The sequence below is a fragment of the Chiroxiphia lanceolata genome, chromosome 1, assembly GCF_009829145.1.
Source record: "Chiroxiphia lanceolata isolate bChiLan1 chromosome 1, bChiLan1.pri, whole genome shotgun sequence".
Classification (NCBI taxonomy): Eukaryota; Metazoa; Chordata; class Aves; order Passeriformes; family Pipridae; genus Chiroxiphia; species Chiroxiphia lanceolata.
This window is the reverse complement of record NC_045637.1, coordinates 104659533-104677760: the sequence shown is the minus strand read 5'-3', so window position 1 is coordinate 104677760 and position 18228 is coordinate 104659533. Positions and strand designations below refer to the sequence as shown.

The 18228-nt window shown below is 34.5% G+C and overlaps 1 protein-coding gene and 1 long non-coding RNA gene across 2 annotated transcripts in view; one reads left to right on the top strand and one right to left on the bottom strand.

Annotated features, from left to right (window-relative positions):
- Positions 1-18228, bottom strand: part of CNTNAP2 (contactin associated protein 2) — a 1030565-nt gene that overhangs the window by 613299 nt on the left and 399038 nt on the right. The window lies entirely within an intron of this gene.
- On the top strand, positions 8555-15862 carry LOC116783887. Its single transcript, XR_004355882.1, has 4 exons — positions 8555-8634; positions 8973-9251; positions 13566-13661; positions 15371-15862. It is a non-coding gene; the product is annotated as an uncharacterized LOC116783887 (long non-coding RNA).

The window sequence follows — 18228 nt, the reverse complement described above, 5'->3', positions numbered from 1 at the left end:
AACAAGAACCAAGTACAAGGACAGTAATTAAATGCAGCCACAACAAAAGCTGCAGCAGAACTGGAAGTAGGGAAAGTTGAATCACATAGAATATCAATCATTTAATAAATTTAGATTTATTATTCTCCTATAGTGAAAAGAACCAATTAATTTTAGATAGTGATTTACATTGCATATATGAGCAATCTGGTTCATATGAGGCCTAAATGCCCTAAAATTCAGAAATGTTTTGGAGGTAAGACAACCTTTAAGATATACTACAGAAGTGTCCAGCCCCACTATTACTAATGATAGACACCATTCAGAATTTGTTTCTACAAATTGATTCTACTATTGATTCCTTAAGTAGTCCAAATCAAAAAAATGTTTAACTTAAACTTTTTATATGTGTTTGAGCCCACCTAGAATATCTCACAAATATCTGCCCCAGATGAGACGGTTGCATACCATCATACAGGCATCCTCATTGGAGCCAAGAGTAGATCTCAGGCAACGAAATTAACCTCCAGTACATAACAGGAGAGTTTTTCCATTAATCTAGGAAAGGGAAACTTGGGTACAGAAGCAAAGTATAGTGCATCTATGGTGCATCACCCATGACACAGTTAAGAACATACATTTCTCAAAATATTTTGGGTTTCTGAATACGCACTCCTGGTCCATTCATACTTTAAATATTTTTATGCTGTAACTGTTCCTATTTTTCCTTGCTTCACAAAAGCATATTTCTAAGCCATTTGGACATAGCTGAAAGCTTATTTCTAGGAAATTAGGACTCAACCAAAAAAAAAAGTATATATATATATATATATACTTCCACATAAACATAGTTGCATATATATGTATATATAAAAGCCAGATGGATTTATTCTATTGGTATGTAAATGTTTTAGTACTTTAAAGAACACAGCTAAACCACAGAGACTGTTAAGACTGTCTTTTTAAGAGGAAATGCAGTAGTGTATAGACACTGGGCATAATTGCATTCCAAGAGTTTTAATCTTTTCTGTCATTGTATTTACAGTGTAAAATGACTGTTTAGTCTCCTTCATTCTACAAAATAATGAGGAGAGTGCCTTTTCTACTGGAGCTGTATTTCAGCCATACATTTAGTTTCTGCATCCATTTAAAGGAAAGGTATTGCCTAGAGACTGTAGTATGAATCCTAATTGCTTTGCATACAAGTTCTTATTATATCTGTGGGGTTTTTTGGCCTTACTTTATCATTTGAACATGATGGCAAAATTTTCTCTAGGGCTTGGTGGTCAATGCCAGGAAAATGGCATTTGACTATGACCCACTGACCAAGAAAAATCAATGTAATTGCAAATACTTTAAATTTTCTTTTATCTCTTATTAAAAAAAATAAACCCAATTAAAAAAAAAAAGAACTTACATCTCTACCTTTTTTATTTTACAATTTCATATTTTGATTAAAAATATTTTTTAAATAAACATTTGTTATATTTTAAATAAACTATATTTTAGAAACATCTCCATCTTTCTTACTCACCTTCTTTTCCCTTTACATGCATTATTTTATACATAAATAAAGTGCTGTAAAACTATTGAAGTGTTAAGCGTAAGAGTTAAGTTCTATACATATGAGATATGATCTGGAAGCCAAATTATCAATCATAACAATATTCCAATTCATAAAAAGATAATGTTGCCACTTGCTAAAAGAAATCACTCTTCCAATCTTCTGTCATCTCTAATAAGGTATCTTAGTGTTAGGAAGTAACACAAAAAAAATTTAACAAATTTAGTGGGCTACATAAAGTTCTGTTAACAGCATTTTAATTTAATTTAACTTGGTAACTTACTGGGGAAAAGGTCTTGCTCTTCTACTTTTATTATTTCTTTCTAGTGTCTTCTCTGCTTGAGCATTTGAACCTCATGTGACTGCAGTTATTGACCATTTGATGCATCATTAAAAGATCTCTTAGAGCATGTATAAAGGATTTTACACAAAATTTATTCTTCATCTGGTCAGTTGCACTAAGAAAATGCCTGTGCTCAGAAAAGGATCAGAGACATTTGCTACAGGACAGGTCTGTATGTTCAGCATCCTAACTTCTACTATGCACTGTAAACAACAACACATACTGATAAACATACTTAAGCATAAATCTCTCTCTCTTTTTGTTTGTTTTCCTGCCCTCCTTTTAATCCCTCAAGGACAGTATGGGAAAAGGTGTCTTAGGGGAAATGAAGGTCACATGGAAGAGAGGATACAGGCATATGGATAAAAATCTGTAGAAAACTAGAATAGTGTTAAGCTGCTTCAAGGGGGAAAACCAAACAAATCAAAACTTGTTATTATGATGGAATGCTTTTCCATACTTCACAACAGGCTGACCCAGCAACACATTTGTAGGTTTTCTGAATTCATTTCAGTTGAGATCTTTACATTCAGGCAGTTATTTCAAATGGAGCAAAAACGTGTCACACGTCTGTGTGAAAAATCCCTTCAAAACATTTTTTAATATTTTCATTTAAATGTATGGCTACCCGTGATGAGAGTTGGATATATTTCCAAAGCAAGCAAAATGAAGCACCAGTAAACCACTTTAGCTCCCTGATTGCATCTATCTTACATGAGGTATTCTGCAAAATTAGGCACGGATTTGGGATAGAGAGCAAGGTTTTCATTGTCATCATGACTGTGTTACATACTAATGATTAAGCCTTATGCTAGCTTGTTGCCTTGGGCACCTTAAAGATGTAATACTGTAACATGCCAGTAGACCTTTTGTTTTTTGTTTGGGGTTTTTTTTTTCCCATATTCTACGTAAGAAGGAAGATATATTGGAAAATACAGTTTTGGGGGTTTAATGGTATATTTTTCAATTCCCTTTTAGGAAAAAAAAAAAGACCTTTTAGTTGAGATCCAAGGTCTGTACAAAGAACGCTTGTTTTAAGTTCCTACATTTCTTTGAGCGCATATACTTAGAAGTCCTTGAAACACCAGGGTTAAACAGAAGTGATTATATATTGAAACAACTGGAAAAAACCTGTAATAGTGTTCCATTTAGAAATATACCCGAAAAAGTTCCTATTTTTACAATATCAAATGGTTGCTTCCCATCTGGACATAAGTAAGAGGATGGAATAGTATCTGATGCTACTTATAAGCAGATATGAAGTAAGAAAAAACAAGAGCAAAGATGTTCTCGTAGGGAATGTCAATGAAGCAACTCAGGAGATTGCCAGGTTACATACAGTCTTGGTGTGGATGGTGGATTGCACAGACACTGAGACTGCTTTTCTTCTTTGTGACAAGGAGCACAAGTGGCACAAGGCAATATTAATTGCTACATTCAATCAGCTTTTATAGTATGTGACACCTGTCAAAGAAAGGCATGAAGTAGATTCCCTACAAAAGAGGTTCAAAGAGTGTGATAATGTTTGAAAACAGACCAGCAAACAAGGACTTGAGAAAAGTCCCTGAGGAAAATACAGAGAGGTCAGCAGCACCTCTTCACTCTCCTTAAAAAACCCCCACAAAATAACAAACTAAAAGTACCCCAAAACATTTACAAGATGTAGCTGCTGAAAGAGAGATGAATACCAAGACCACAGAATGGAGTAAGTAGGTTTGTAGGTTTAGTAAGATAGAAATGAACACAATATCTTGCTATGAGCACTGTTAACATGCAGCAAAAGGCCTTGGGTTATGCTTCGGGTTTACCCCTCCACCCTAGTTTTTATCAGCTATTCACATCGGAAACTCAGGCTCTAGTTCTTTTGACACCAGAATTCAAAACTCATTTCCTTATGAATCTTGGTAGTCAAGACTGATAGTCTGATAGTCAAGCTCTCTGCTTGATTCTTTTAATTCAGATTAGGTTAGCCTAGGGATATGTTCTGTATTCTTATTTCTGACTTCTGGTCTGCCACTGTCTCTTCTTCAGCAATGCTTTGCATTCCTTTAATCCCCCTTCACCTTTGGGCAACACGGTGCTAAGCACACTCCCAGTACTTATCAGTCAGTCTCAAAAGTTGTCAAAGTGACTACACTAAAAAAATGCAAGGTCTTCTGAAGTTTGAAATCAGTAGATATCCAGAAGGTCTAGCAGTTGGCCAGCTAACTTATCCATCCCAACACAAAAACAAGGTGGATTAGGATTTTGTTGGTTGTTAAGCAGACCTAGTTAAGATATACTTTCTTTCTGCCTCCCTTGTGCTTATTTTCTGCATAACTTTTGACCCTCTGAGCTCTTGTGGTTTTAAATGTTCTTTTCTCTTTGCTTGTTTTCTTTTTTTTTTTTCTGTTCCTCTTGTCTTACAGTTTCTGCTCTCATTTTTATGCCCTGACTTGCCCTCTGAATTATTTTTGCATGACTGTTTATGTGACTCAACAGTAAATGATCTTCACTACATAATTTAGGAATACACTATAAACTATACTTAGACTATAAACAGTATAAATTTAGGTAAAATAAGTTCACATACATTCATACAAACTTAAAAATACTTTCAAGCATGTGTGTGCACATATGTATATTAATAAATACAGTTTATTTTATAAATAATTTGTAATTTAAATATTAAAAAGGAACAATTAATTTTGTCTCAGAATACCGTGGTAGGTTTTTGTAGACACATAACAACAGATCAATAGTTTTAAAGTCATATGAATATAGCAAAAAGGATTTTGTTTCAGACCAGCTAGAGTATGTTTTCAAATCTTTTCCCCCTGCTTATTTCAGAAATATAAAAACATCCACAAATTTTAGAGCACAGTTTAATTCCACCTTTCATGCTAGCTATAGTTGATATTATTTGGAAATAATAAGCATGCATAAGCACTTCTTAAATGATGTCCAGGTTTAAATAAATTGTTTGTAAAGTATTCCTTACTCTCGAATAAGATTAGGTTCAATAAGCAAGTAAATACTATAGTGATACAGATCTTTCCATAAGATAGAAAAGGTTCTCCAGAAGAAAAAAGTAAAGGAAAAAGAAATTTGTTTTCCAGATTTTTTTTTTCACTTCTCTAACCTTACTACTTCTTTGTCCTCTTCTAGCACTAATAATTATTGTTTAGTTCACCTTTGACTGTGAAAAAATAAAATGTGTTTTATCATCTTACTGTGACAAAAGCACATTATCACATTCTTTTGCAAATACAAAGCAGAAGTAAATACACATTTTTTTATTTTGTATTAACACTACTGAAAAATTAGCCTTTGTCTAAAACAGGATAACTTAATTCCTATGATTACTTTCTTCCTCATCTACTTAGCAATTTGAAAAATGAATCATTCCATGCATATAAAAACTTTCTCCACAAGAAATTTTAATTTTCTTCTTTTTCTTTTTTTACATAAAAGCAAGGATTCTTGGAAACAGAGTTACAAAAAACAACAGTTACTGGATTCATACAGAAATCAGAGTTCGAACGCAGAATTATTTTTCTCTGGAGCAAAGTAACAGGATTGCACAGGAAGTTGTTCAAACATCTGGGGAGGGGTTGGGGAACCAGACCTTGTTGTGGTGGTCATGAACAGGAATTATCATGTTATTAACCTACATATGTTTTTCACAAAATCAATCTCCCCTGTGTTAGCCATGTATTAACATGGAATATCTTTTTCTAAACACTCACTATCAAAATATACGGACAGAGTGTGTGGACATAGTGGATTGAGAGTGCAAAATTATTTTTCCTTTGAGTACACAGATCTAGAATTAGGAAACGACATTTTTCCCCTTCAGCAGAGCCAAACAAGGTGCAATGAGGGTGAGGACTGTCGACTCCTGCTTCAAGATCAGGTAGTGCATCCCTTGAGCCCTGTTGGGTTAAGTGTTTTAGAGAGACTAAAGATGACACTGGCCCTGTTAAGAGGAGCTCACAAGAATCTTTTTCCTTTAAAGTAAAAGCTTTCACAGAGTAATTGTGTTGAGAAATGTATCATCATTGATCTTAAATAAAATAACAAAGGAAGACATTCAGATGAGAAATAATCTCTAGTGGTCTGAATATGATCAGGACACATCAAAGTATTTTAACACATTGTCCTTCCAACACTTTCAAAAGGGACTCTGCTGGTGTGAAGTGTGCTTAGGCTGATTGCTGAGACAGCATCTGGTTGACACACAGAGCCTTCATTCAGCTTCATCTTGCAAAACTCTACAATAGCTCATTCTGACAGACTGAGTGGAAATAAAGCCCAAGACAGGCTTGCATTGGTGTCTGATGATATCTAAAAAAGGCATTTGCCTCTGCATTACATCTGAATACTTAAAATCTTTCACTGAAATCATATTTTTTCTCCTAGACTAGCCTAACTTCACTGAATTAATCTTTCAGAGATTTTAAAGTTTACCTGAAAACTGCTCCCTCACATTATTCAGTATTTCCCTTTGAAAATTCAAACCTTCAAAAAATTAGGAGGCAGAGTTCTCAAGAAGAAATAACTTGCTGGAAGTCACTCCTGTTCCTAATTGATCCTTACAAATAACATGTAGTCATGCTCAGTCTTTGACTGAGCAACTGAACAAAAACATTCTAGTACATCTTATTATTACCTGTTAAGGTTATGAAGAATGAATAGATTTCTTCTCTATTATTGCAGGCAGAAAAAAAAGCAGCAAACCAGTTCTGAATTAGTATTCGTCATGCCCAAAATTCCAGCAGATTGACATATGACACAGAAGAAATGAGAAAGTTCTTGGGAATTCATGCTCACAAATTCTCAACTTACAGAGGAAATTTCCTTAGTGCTCAGCATGCACACATTCAGAGGCCTGGTTATTCTGTGCACCTTCTCAGAGAACAGAAACATTTTGAAAGAAAACAATTATAAAAAAATTCCATTGCTTGAAGACTGCAGCTGAGCAGGCTTAGGGAGACAATATGATAACTGAACTTGGAAAGAGTCTGACACAATAGAACTGCTCAAACACTGAGAATTTACATCAACTCATATGCTCAGGTTGTGAGATTTGAAGTTACATCAGAAGCTAAAGTGACCATTGTTTGCTTTGTTCTTTCTTCCCCATAAGAAAACCAGAAGTGATACCTGCATTAAAAAGACAACAGAAGGAAAAAAAAAAAAACCAAAAAACAAATAAAAAATGCATGTGTGGGTTATACTTTCTTTATTTTTGTGAAAGTCAAACTGTAGATGTTCTATGTGATTTTTTTTAAACTCTTATTTTCTTGTGCAGAACGATAGCTTCCTCTGCTTAAAAAACACTTCTGCTGCTACAGAAATTTAGAAAACCATGCCCTTTTTTCAACATGAAACAAAATGCTACAAGCCCACGTAATAAAAAGCTAACACTGAACACAAGGATACCTTTCACATTTTTTTCCAAACAATTCTAAGAAAGAAAGGATGAAAAGTCAGTTAAGTTACTTCCATCTAGGTAGTCTTAACGTGTTTCAAATGTACAAGATTTGTATGCTTTATCATTGATCCCCCTACAGCTCACAGAAATTGAAGATGTTCAATTTCTATTAATCACCCCAAGGTAGCAGCACAGTGTTTCTCCCTGCTTTCAAAGTCCTGTTTCGAGTGAGAGAGCAGTCAGGTGTTCTCACTCAAAAAACAATAACCTTGTTGAGACACCTTTTGTGCCTTGCTTGTAAAATCTAAAATGTTGACTCTGGTCAACATACCAACATGCAAAATTAAGTGAGTCTGATTGCTCTTCAACTTAAAACCAAGAAAATACTCCTGTGGAATACACATTCAAGTGAAGAACTGGTGTTGCACAGAACTAAAAAAACATGAATATTATCTGCCTCTTCAAAAAGAAAATCAACAAATTTAGGATAAATTTTACACCATGTAGGACTAAAAGATCAATGGCTATTACTTATACAAGAGCTCATTTTTTTTTTTCCAGTTCAAAATTTCAAGTTACCAGGTTTGCTAAGGTTCCTGAACATAATCACTGTTATTTCCATTTACTTAATTTTTAATTAGTTTGTCATTATTTCAGTCCAGCTATTGTCTCCTGTGGTCTTGTTCTAGTCTTTCCCAATACTACCAAATTACAAGATTAATAAACTTTTATTCATGAGATAAAAGTATTTACTTTTTGAAAATTACAATGTATTTCCATGTATCAAAATAGGTATTAAAAAAAAATTACTTTCATTTCTGACATCCAAGAACTAGAATGAAGGCCCTGCCCACCAAGAAGACTTAATGAAAGAGCAATCAGAATTCAGTCATTTTTCTTCTACAATAATCCAGCTGTAACTCTGACCAAAAAATAGCTTTGGAAATTGTTAGTAATACAAAATTTCTGCAAAGAGGAGTTAAAAAAACCCACCCACATTGATTTCTTAAAGTAATTTTAACAAGATCATCAAAGTGAAGATTTTAAGGCACTAACAGCAATATTGCCCTGCTAGTCTCTAATATTTTTAGTAGTGTGACTTTAATAAAATATAGGCAAAAGCTAGAATGTTTTTTGTTCCCCATGGTAGCCCATGGAGAACAAACTGAAGAAATCAAAATTAAATAAAAATAAAAGGAGTTTTAACTTGGTGTTAAGCATCAGAACTTTCAATATTGTAAAATCGTATGTACAGTATTTACATCAAGACCTTAGAGGAAACAGAGTTTTTTAAACATAGTAGATCAGAAGACTAGACAAGCTGTTTACCATGTATGTATTTGCTAAATTGGTTAGACCTTTACAGCTTAGCTGAACAACGTAAACAAAAATAAAACATTACTTATTATTGTCAAATCCTGAAGTATGCTGGTAGGTGGAAACCTTAGGACTTTTAACTATCTCATCAACCTCTGAAAGATTACCATGCTTTCTAGAAATCCATTAACACAAATCCAGTAGCAGAATTCTTTAACAAAATGTTAATAAATAGAAGAAAAACATAGAATAAATGTAAAGATAATATTTCTTAAATTATCAATAAAAAATCAAATACTGTAAAGATTAAAGAAATAATTTGATTTTGTATATAATTATTTCTGATTTTTCAGGAAACTAAATAGCAGCAAACCTGTATCTATCTTTCTTCCCTGACCTTTCTGACATCTGCAGAAATGCATTCTGGATTTTATTCTGTCATCTGTAAGACTGGAAATGAAATGTTGCATTTGATCATATAAATCAAGCAGTAAGTCAAGGAAAAGATAAAATAAGCACACAATGAACTCACTGTGAATGAGCTGGGAAAATCTAAAAGTAGGAACCTGGTTTTATACACAATACAAGTACATATGCGTGCACAGAACAGAGAAAGGTCATAAACAACAAAGGTACTTTTGATTCAGGCACTTTTTTATAGTTTTTCATTTGGATTATTTGTGTTTTCTAAAAGAGCAATATAAATGGTAAAAATTTCAGTGGTATTAAAAAAAAAAAAGCATTAAGAAACTGAAAGCCCATTTCCTTATGGTGGGCTTCCTTCAAATATTACTGAAATACATATAAAAACTCTGCTGCATTCTGTTTTCCTGGCACATCATATTACTTCAAAATAACTACTTGAGATTACAGGAAAGAGATACTTACAGGCATGAAATGCATTCTTTTATTTATCTATTTATATCAAACTATAGCTATAGATAATGAAAACAATCAGGTAATTATTTTTATATTGGGATATCTTATAGTTTCATAGGTTCTTTGCATTAAAGGGGACCCAAGGCAACACTGATCACTCTTTCAAAGGCAGAAAAAAATAGACATTGCTCAAGAACAGACCAGCCATATCTATAAACTTATTCAGTTCTCATTTAATTTTCCTTTCATATTAACATCAACATTTCTCACTCACCTGCCACTGCATGCCTCCTACTGGGAACAGGGATGGCTTCACCTGTCATCCACTGATCAACAACTGTCCCTCATGCACAAATCAGCAAAAGAGACTATAAAATTAAATTGCTACAAACCATTCCTGTTTTTCCTTTCCCTTATTTGAGCAAATCTCCTTGAAAAAGAAACTTCGCAGTTCTGCTGTTTACCATTTGCCTTTGAAAACACATATATACTATGTCTGCACTCATCTCAGGACTTCATGACACATGTGTAATCAGTTCCAGGTGTCTTGTGTAACTTGACATATGGTATGTTATCTATTTGTACTAAATTATTGTTAATACTACACATTTCTGAAGTCTTTGCAAGCTGTCTTTTTATGAAAAAAGTCCAAATATTTTTTTTAAGTTATTGAAACTATCCTTAGTCATAGCAGGCTGTAAAACTGAGTTTCTTTAGTAAGGGCAAGCCTAATTATAAAGAATGAAGAAGAAAATTACTTAATTAATAAATTTGGCAAGTCCTTAAAAATCACACAGAATAGCTTTTAGCATGAAAAATAATAATGTGAAATCCTGATGGATCACCAGGTACTGAATGGTAGGTAGTTTTCATGTTTGGAGACTTGAATGCTATGATAGGCTGAATCTTAGCAATTTAGGGACAGAATATACTGTGCCAGCAGGGCAAGAGAAAAATACAGTTGAGGGAGATTATTAACAGAAAGGTATTTTCAAACAGAATCGACCTAGGGGCTTGAAATGTCAGAGACTGTGAATTTGGTTCACTACTGTCTTTTGCCAGATTTAGCAGTGTTAGATTTGAAGAAATTGAGTGCAAAATGTTGAATGAGAGCCTTATACAGTAGAGTATGACATATTTTCCAGAGGTATAAGATGCAGAAAGCTGAAAAAATGTTTCAGGACTAAAAGGAATATGGGTGACTCATTTATAGGTGAAATATTCAGACAATAAACATTAAAATATTAAAAAATAAATATTAAAACTCCATTGTGTATTAATTAGACATGAAAGACAGCCATTCAATTTCTCTATTTCATGTTGTATCTATAAAGTTGCATGGGTGAGTACAGCAAGGTCAAAGTATAGAAATAAGACATAAGGACTTGACACACAACTATCAGATGACTTAGTTGTGACCACTAATGAGGATTGAATGTGCAAATATATAAGGATGGCTTAAATTCTTTCATCTAGTAGAAAAATTTTGCAGTCCATAGGAAAATACTATTTGTATATAGTATTGAAATTTTAGAAGTAATCTGGACAAATTTTTTCCTAAAGTTGCATACCCTGTTTAAGATGAGAGAAGGGTTAAGGTCATAATTGTTCTTACACTGGGACAGGGTTTTTATGGACTCTGTTAGTCCTTTCAATGTCATTTATTCAGGCTAAAATTTACTCGTTTCATGAGCAACTTCCTTCCACAGAAAACCAATTTCTTTTTTTTTGTTTGTCTATGAAAAACTCTAAGTGTCAGAGATTGCTGAAAGTCAGATCTACTCTCTTTGTGAAAGAACATATAGAAAATCTTATGACCATTGCAAGCAAAGGCCTCAGACAGCCTTTGTGTGAGCACAAAATAACAAGCTTTGCATCATTATGAGCAGAATATCTAATGTGCAAACGTCCCACAGGTTTCCATCTAGATGGTGAGGTTGATGAACTTAAACAGCATTCAGGTTTGGTCAGGGCAATTTGTAACAGCAGTACTATGGAGATCCTCTAGTATTCATCTCAAAAATCAGAGAGCTGGCACAAAACATAATTACTGTAGCTTGCACAATAATTTCTGTTTGCTGTCTGCCCAGCAGACATCTGTCCTGACAGCAGAGTTAACACAGCTTGTGCTGAGCTGTGGTTTATTGCTTTTAGAAGTAAACGTTTAAAAATGCCCTTTGGTTATTTTAAGTATCAGCAACTTAGCTAAAAGCTCTTTCCAACTTGCACAGCTCAAGAAACCCCATGAGAACTTTCTAAGGTTGGACTCATTCTAGAACTCAAGTTAAGCTTTCATAGATACAAATGAGTTTTAACTCCACAAGAATTCTTTCTTCATAAATGTTATGTTTATCATTCATGCTACCAAAAATAGCATATGCAATCCTTTTAACTCTTGGCAATTTTGTACTAATATAACTATATTTAATAGAGAAAGGAGCCTGTAGAGGAATGCTTACACAATGAGGTATATATAAAGTGACTGAATGATCAAATTGCTTATTTCAAGAGTATAAATATTTTATGTTTCCACCTAAGGAGTGTTCAGTAAAAGCTGTTTTCCCTTGAAGTCTGGGTGACTTTTGCAAACTACTGACACATTCTAGCAAAGTTGCATGAGACAAGAGACATGGATTACTTTTGTAAATGAAAAGTGCGAGGTACAGCCACAGGCTCTCAGTGTTTGTTACAGATGTTTCAGTAAAAGTAAAATAAGCTGAGGGGAGAAGTTGTTCACACTGACAAAAATGCTATGCACCATTCATATTGTTAGGTGAATATTTTAAGGCAATTTTAGGAAGTATTTCTGTTGGTGGCTGCTTTCTTTTCTCCCCATTAAGTGCAGTTCTTAAATACATGCAAAACAGCCTAATCTGCCTAGCTGGAGATGTGCCGAGAGGCAGTTTCTGCAGCCACTCCAACACTTCTGTCCTAATTGCTTTTCCTTCTCATTATTTCATAGGCAGCTCTTCCCCAGAAAACAAGAGTAAAGATCATCTTAAGGAATGATAGAATGATTTGGGTTGGAAGGAACCCCAAAGACCATCTAGTTCCAACTCCCCTGTTGTGGGCAAGGACATCTTCCACTAGACCAAGCTGCTCAGAGCCCCATCCAACCTGGCGCTGAACACTGGCAGGAATGGGGCATCCACAGCTTCTCTGGGCAGCTGTTCCATTGCCTCACAGTAAAGAATTTCTTCCTAACATCCAATATAAATGTATTCTCTTTCAGTTTAAATGTATTCCCCCTTGTTCTATTACTACATGCCCTTGTAAACAGTCCCTCCCTGGCTTTCTTGTAGGCTCCCTTCAGCCACTGAAAGGTCATAACAAGGTCACCCAGAACCTTCTCTTCTCCAGGCTAAACAGCCCCAACTCTCTCAGCTTTTCCTCATAGGAGAGGTGCTCCAGTTCTCTGAGCATCTTCATGGCTCTCCTCTGGACTAGCTCCGACAAGTCATGTCCTGCGCTGGGGGTCCCAGAGTTGGAAAAAGCACTCCAGGCGGGATTGCACGACAGTGGAACAGAGGTGCTGAATCACCTCCCTCAACCTGCTGCCCACGCTTCTTTTCATGCAGCCCAGCATGCAACTGGCTTTCTGGGCTGCAAGTGCACATTGCTGGCTCAAGTCCAGCCTCTGTCCACCAGCGCTCCCAAGTCCTTCTCAGCAGGACTGCTCTCAATCCATTTACCCCCCAGCGTGTATTGTTATATGGAATGATAAGTGTGCAACTCCCCCATCGTGGGAAATCCTTCACAGAGGTACAAGTACTTAAAGGCCTCATAGGCATGCTCTGTAACCAGTGCTTTTGGGTCCCTTTGTAACACAAGAGACTTCTAGACTGTGCTCTTAATAACTCATGGGCTGCTTAATTCCAAAATTCTGTGGTTGTTCAAAACAGTAAAAATGACCCATGCATAGATAATAAGAGACTGAGCCAAAGAAAAACATTATATAGGCATTGATGAAATACTAGCACTCACTTGGGCAAAGAGAATCATCTAGCTGTAAGATTTCTGAAATAACTATAATCTGAAATTATTTATATTGTTTTCTCCCACACCAGATAGTGAAGTTGTAAGTAAAATGAAAATGATACCTGATCGTGATACTCTTTTCCCCAGAAAATGCAAACAGAACTACAATCAAGGTACTTCTACATGTAAGTTTTATGAAGAATTATACAACATAAGATATTCAAACTATTCTTATTAATCATGCTAATGGGTGTGTGGGTAGGAGGGGGTGTTTGAAATAGTTTGGTGTATTCAACTTACATAACAAATTCCAGATAAGAGGACTTTAAAATTGAGGAAAAGTGCCTAAGAACAGTACTTTCACAATTTGTATAGTGTCTTAGAATACATTTCCCCGAACCACTAATCAATCAAGCTTTTTATTGATCATGAGAAAAAAAAGCATTATTGTCTGGAGAAATAACTAACTAAAGGACTAGGAACCAAGCCCAAACTTTAAGTTTACTTTTTGTTTATTTTTTTAGGATCAAACCAGTTAGCATCCCTTTCTTTGCCTTTACTAATAAATTAAGCAATGTTAAAAAAAAAAAATCTTCTGGGACTTTGGAACTTGATCATTATCTAATGTTAGATTAGACACATTTATTATTAGAATAGTTGCCAGCATGGCTTTGGATGAAAGTAGCTTGTCATCCTTCAAACAACAGCCATGCTTTGGAGCTGGGATGGGTCAGAGGCCATTCCCAATAGCTCGTGTGTGGCTGGTGTACTTCAGCAGCTAAGAGTGTGGTGGTAGGGACAGCAGGGTGTTTGATGCCAGGCAGCATCAGGGCTTACAGAACAGTCTCAGTACATTTAGTTTACTAAATACTGCCTTTGCACTTGGTTTTTTTGCTTGTGCAAGTGGGAATGTTAAAGCCGTGTACCAGATGGGGAACTCATGTTTGAATAACCTCTGAAGGTGGAATGAGCTATGAAAGTGGTAAGATTATACTGGACAAACAGAAAGAATAAAGAGAAAGAACAGAAGATTGAAGAACTGCCTCTTGTATCTAAACCAAAGACATTTCTTTTTCAAAAGGATAGCTGTGTAAAACTTCAAACAGAAGATAAATTGAGGAAGTATGATTTACTTTATGTGCAAATGAAGGATTCTTTGAAATTTTTCTTTTTCTTGTCAGCTTGATCTTACACCCACCTTATGATGTTTTCCATTATTTCACACATATTGTATCATGTACCATGTTAAAGAGACTGTAATTCTAAAATGGCAGAAGTCAGGCTCATAAGACTGTGAAATGGGCTTTATGAATAGGATGGATGAAACACTAGCTTGATATCCCTTGTGCTTTAATCCATTTAGTCTTTCTTCTTGCTTTAAAGAAAGTGAAACTAGATGACCAAAAGGGCTAAAGTATAAAATTGGATTAACATTTTAGTTAATGTTACTGTCATACTAGATTTGATATAAATCAATAATGAAGTTACATGAAAACACTGCTAATATTCTAATAAACCTACAAAAGTAATGACACAACTACTTAGGTATAATGCTGTGGGCCTGATATGAGAAGTCTAAACTTAATGTAGGAAAATAGAAGAATAAAATGGCTGAAGACACACAGCACTGTTGTTCACTTACATGCAATTATACTAGAATTTTTTTTAAACTGTCCATATGAAAATAACCATATTGGGCACTGACATAAATTCTTTCTCTGGGTTGCAAAACTATTTTTTGGCCAGAGGGGAGACAGAATGCTCTCTCCAATACTGCATTCCAAACCCTAAACTGAAAATAATACTTACAATGCAGAATGACATAATTGCTTTTTTTACAGACTAAATCTTTTGGCTTTATCTATACACCTAAGCTGTGTTCCTCTCCTTGCAGGCAATGAACTGTATGAAGAGATTTATCAGCACTTCAACAAAAGCTTTTTCCATACTGGGATTTTGAGACTTCATTAACAGAGCAAGTGTATTTCAGCCCTTGTTTTAAGATTTGCTAATCTTCAAGATTCACAGTGGCCAAGAAATAACAGCAGAGCTTATGCAAGCCACTCAGCAAGGAAGCTGCAATGGCATATACCTTGGGGCTTTATTTTATTGTGGAACTGCCAAGTTATGGCAAGGCTTGATCACCCTATAATTATACCAGGAAATGTATGCTTCCACAAGTCAGCCATAATTCTTAGAGTTCAATTGCAGTCCTTTATGAAATAAAGATCAATTATGTTACATTTTCCAAAGTGTGGAAAGAAAAACAGACATTTTAAATGCTAATTAAAAAAGAAATTAACAGACCAATGTTGCATTTAGTATTTCAAGACAGGAAATTAGCAAAATCAGGTAAGGCCCTGACACTGGGAAATCATTTGTTTCCCTTTCAAAATCCTACTATAAGAGGTATTTCCATCTGTTTTATATGGACAAGTATTTCCTCATTTTTTTTTAAATACTATGCATAAATAATTGCTTATGAAAATTCCACTGAATTATTTAAAAGACAATACAAATGGTAATTGAGATAATTTTTAATTTGTCAGAGGTCTGAATTGGTCTTGATGATCTAGATGTAATTATAACTGCTTAAAAAATATAATTTCTATGAGAAATTCAACAAGTAAAATAATCATAACAAAAAGCAAATTTTTTAGGATTTTTTTAAGAAATCCATTTTGAATCTCAAGATGAATGTTCAGTTTTGGTAATGTTTAAATACTTACTTCTGAAGTAAATATTTTTGCCTTCTACACTAATTTAGAATATAACTTTTAATATTTAATCTGCATTTTACATTGAAAGTATAAGTAGCCAATTCTTTTAAAATGCTCTTCCCGTTCTTCCTCATGTTATTCAAATGTTTTTCATTGGAATTGTAATACTCCCTCTTTCAACAAAAACATTATTATTTGAAACTTTTCCATTGGATTTTTTTAATACTCATTTGATATTTAAATATTCTTCTTAAAGGCAAATAAGTAAGGGTGACTAGAAATGCAATAATTATTGCTTACTAATAGTACCTGTAACAGAGTTTTATACCAGTATAATGGCACTAAATCACATTATATATTAACAAGTTGAAATAAAGCCTGTGGGTATGTGTTTCTCTATTCAGTTGTCACATCAAGTGACAGAGAAATGTACGTGTTCATGTGATACTTCAGAAGGTTCTTTTTCTTTTCTTCTCTTTTTATAACGGAATTAAGAGGAGTCATTGAAGCAGTACAAGATGGGAGAAAATTGAGTTTTGTGCACTGGAATAATGCATGTGGTTTTCGTGTGACTGTCAAAGCTATAATGTGAAAAGCAGGAAGCATAAAATCTTGATTAGATTGAAAGAAAAACAAAAGAAGTGATAAGCCTTTATAATTTAGATTTTCTGTACAAGAGATGAAAAAATACAAAAAATGGCATCTGCTCAGGTCTCAAGGGTTGGGGATATAAGTATAAGCAATCCTGAGCTAAACTGAACAAAAACTTTGATTTAATAAAAGCAAGATTTGACCAACAGCCATTATAACCACCTTTTGGGAAAACACAGGATACTATTACTGTCTTCTTACAGAGAAATGTTACAGTTCCTACAGAAAATTACTCATGTCGTCCCTGTATTTTACTTCAAAAGGCAAAAAACAGCTACCACAAAGTCACTTTATATTAAAGGGAATTCAGACTATGACAAATGTGTCTAGTGTTGTCTAATATTCCCCAATGTTTAATGACCAGTCTTAAAGGTCCTTATATTAAAGATGCTCCAGTGGCTCCTAGTAGGTTAGGAAGAACCAGTAGGTTTCCTGAGTCCTTGAAATCTCAGCAAGTTTGCCAAGAATGGTCAATAGACAAGTAAGGCAAGACTTACTCATGTATGTAGTCTGTTCTTGAGAATACTTATCCCTTGATTTGAGCATGATATTCTGCCTGCAATCTTAAACATACAAAAAAGATTGAAGAGTTGACAATACACAGGAGAAACTCACCTCTGGAATTCATACAATTCTGGAGAAATACAGAAAACTGTATACATCCATGTTGAAAATAACTAAGCTGGGATATATGAACTAGGAACTTGAATACAACATTAAAAAAAACCCCACAATTTTCAAATATGAGCATCAGTGACTATCCTCTAATTTCTTTTTTCTAGTCTACAGGAGGACCCAGTTCTATTCAACTGCAGGATGTCATGAAGTGAATAAGATTTTAGAACACTGAATATCTACTGGGAGCTAGTTAGAGCTGTAGTTCAGCCAACACTAACACATGGTATCTTAATCAAAACTACAATTTTGAAACACCCAGGTTGCTGAATAACTGCTCTCAAGTTACAGGATCATAGCATTTTCACTCCTGTACACAGGATTCTTTAATTTACTTCTCTTCAAGCACCTGAAACAAATGAATTTATCAGCTTTTGTTGAAAGCAATATAGTCTAGAAACCTTTAAAACCAGACATTTTTCTTGCTACTTTCATCTTTTTCCACAGAACTTATTATTCTCTCAGATGAAAAAAAAAAGTCTATTTTGTAACAGACTGCTTTTGAGAGTACAACTCTTAAAGACCAACCATACCAATGTAGTAATTAACTCCTTGGCAAGAAGAATAAAGAGAAATCTATTCATCCCTCATAAACCAGAAACTTTTTCACTCACTTGATTCACTACACTGTTCAGTTAAATAAGCAGATTTTTCAGTTTGTTAAAAGAAAAAAAGGAAATTAAGAAAAGCAATAAGGCATACATGG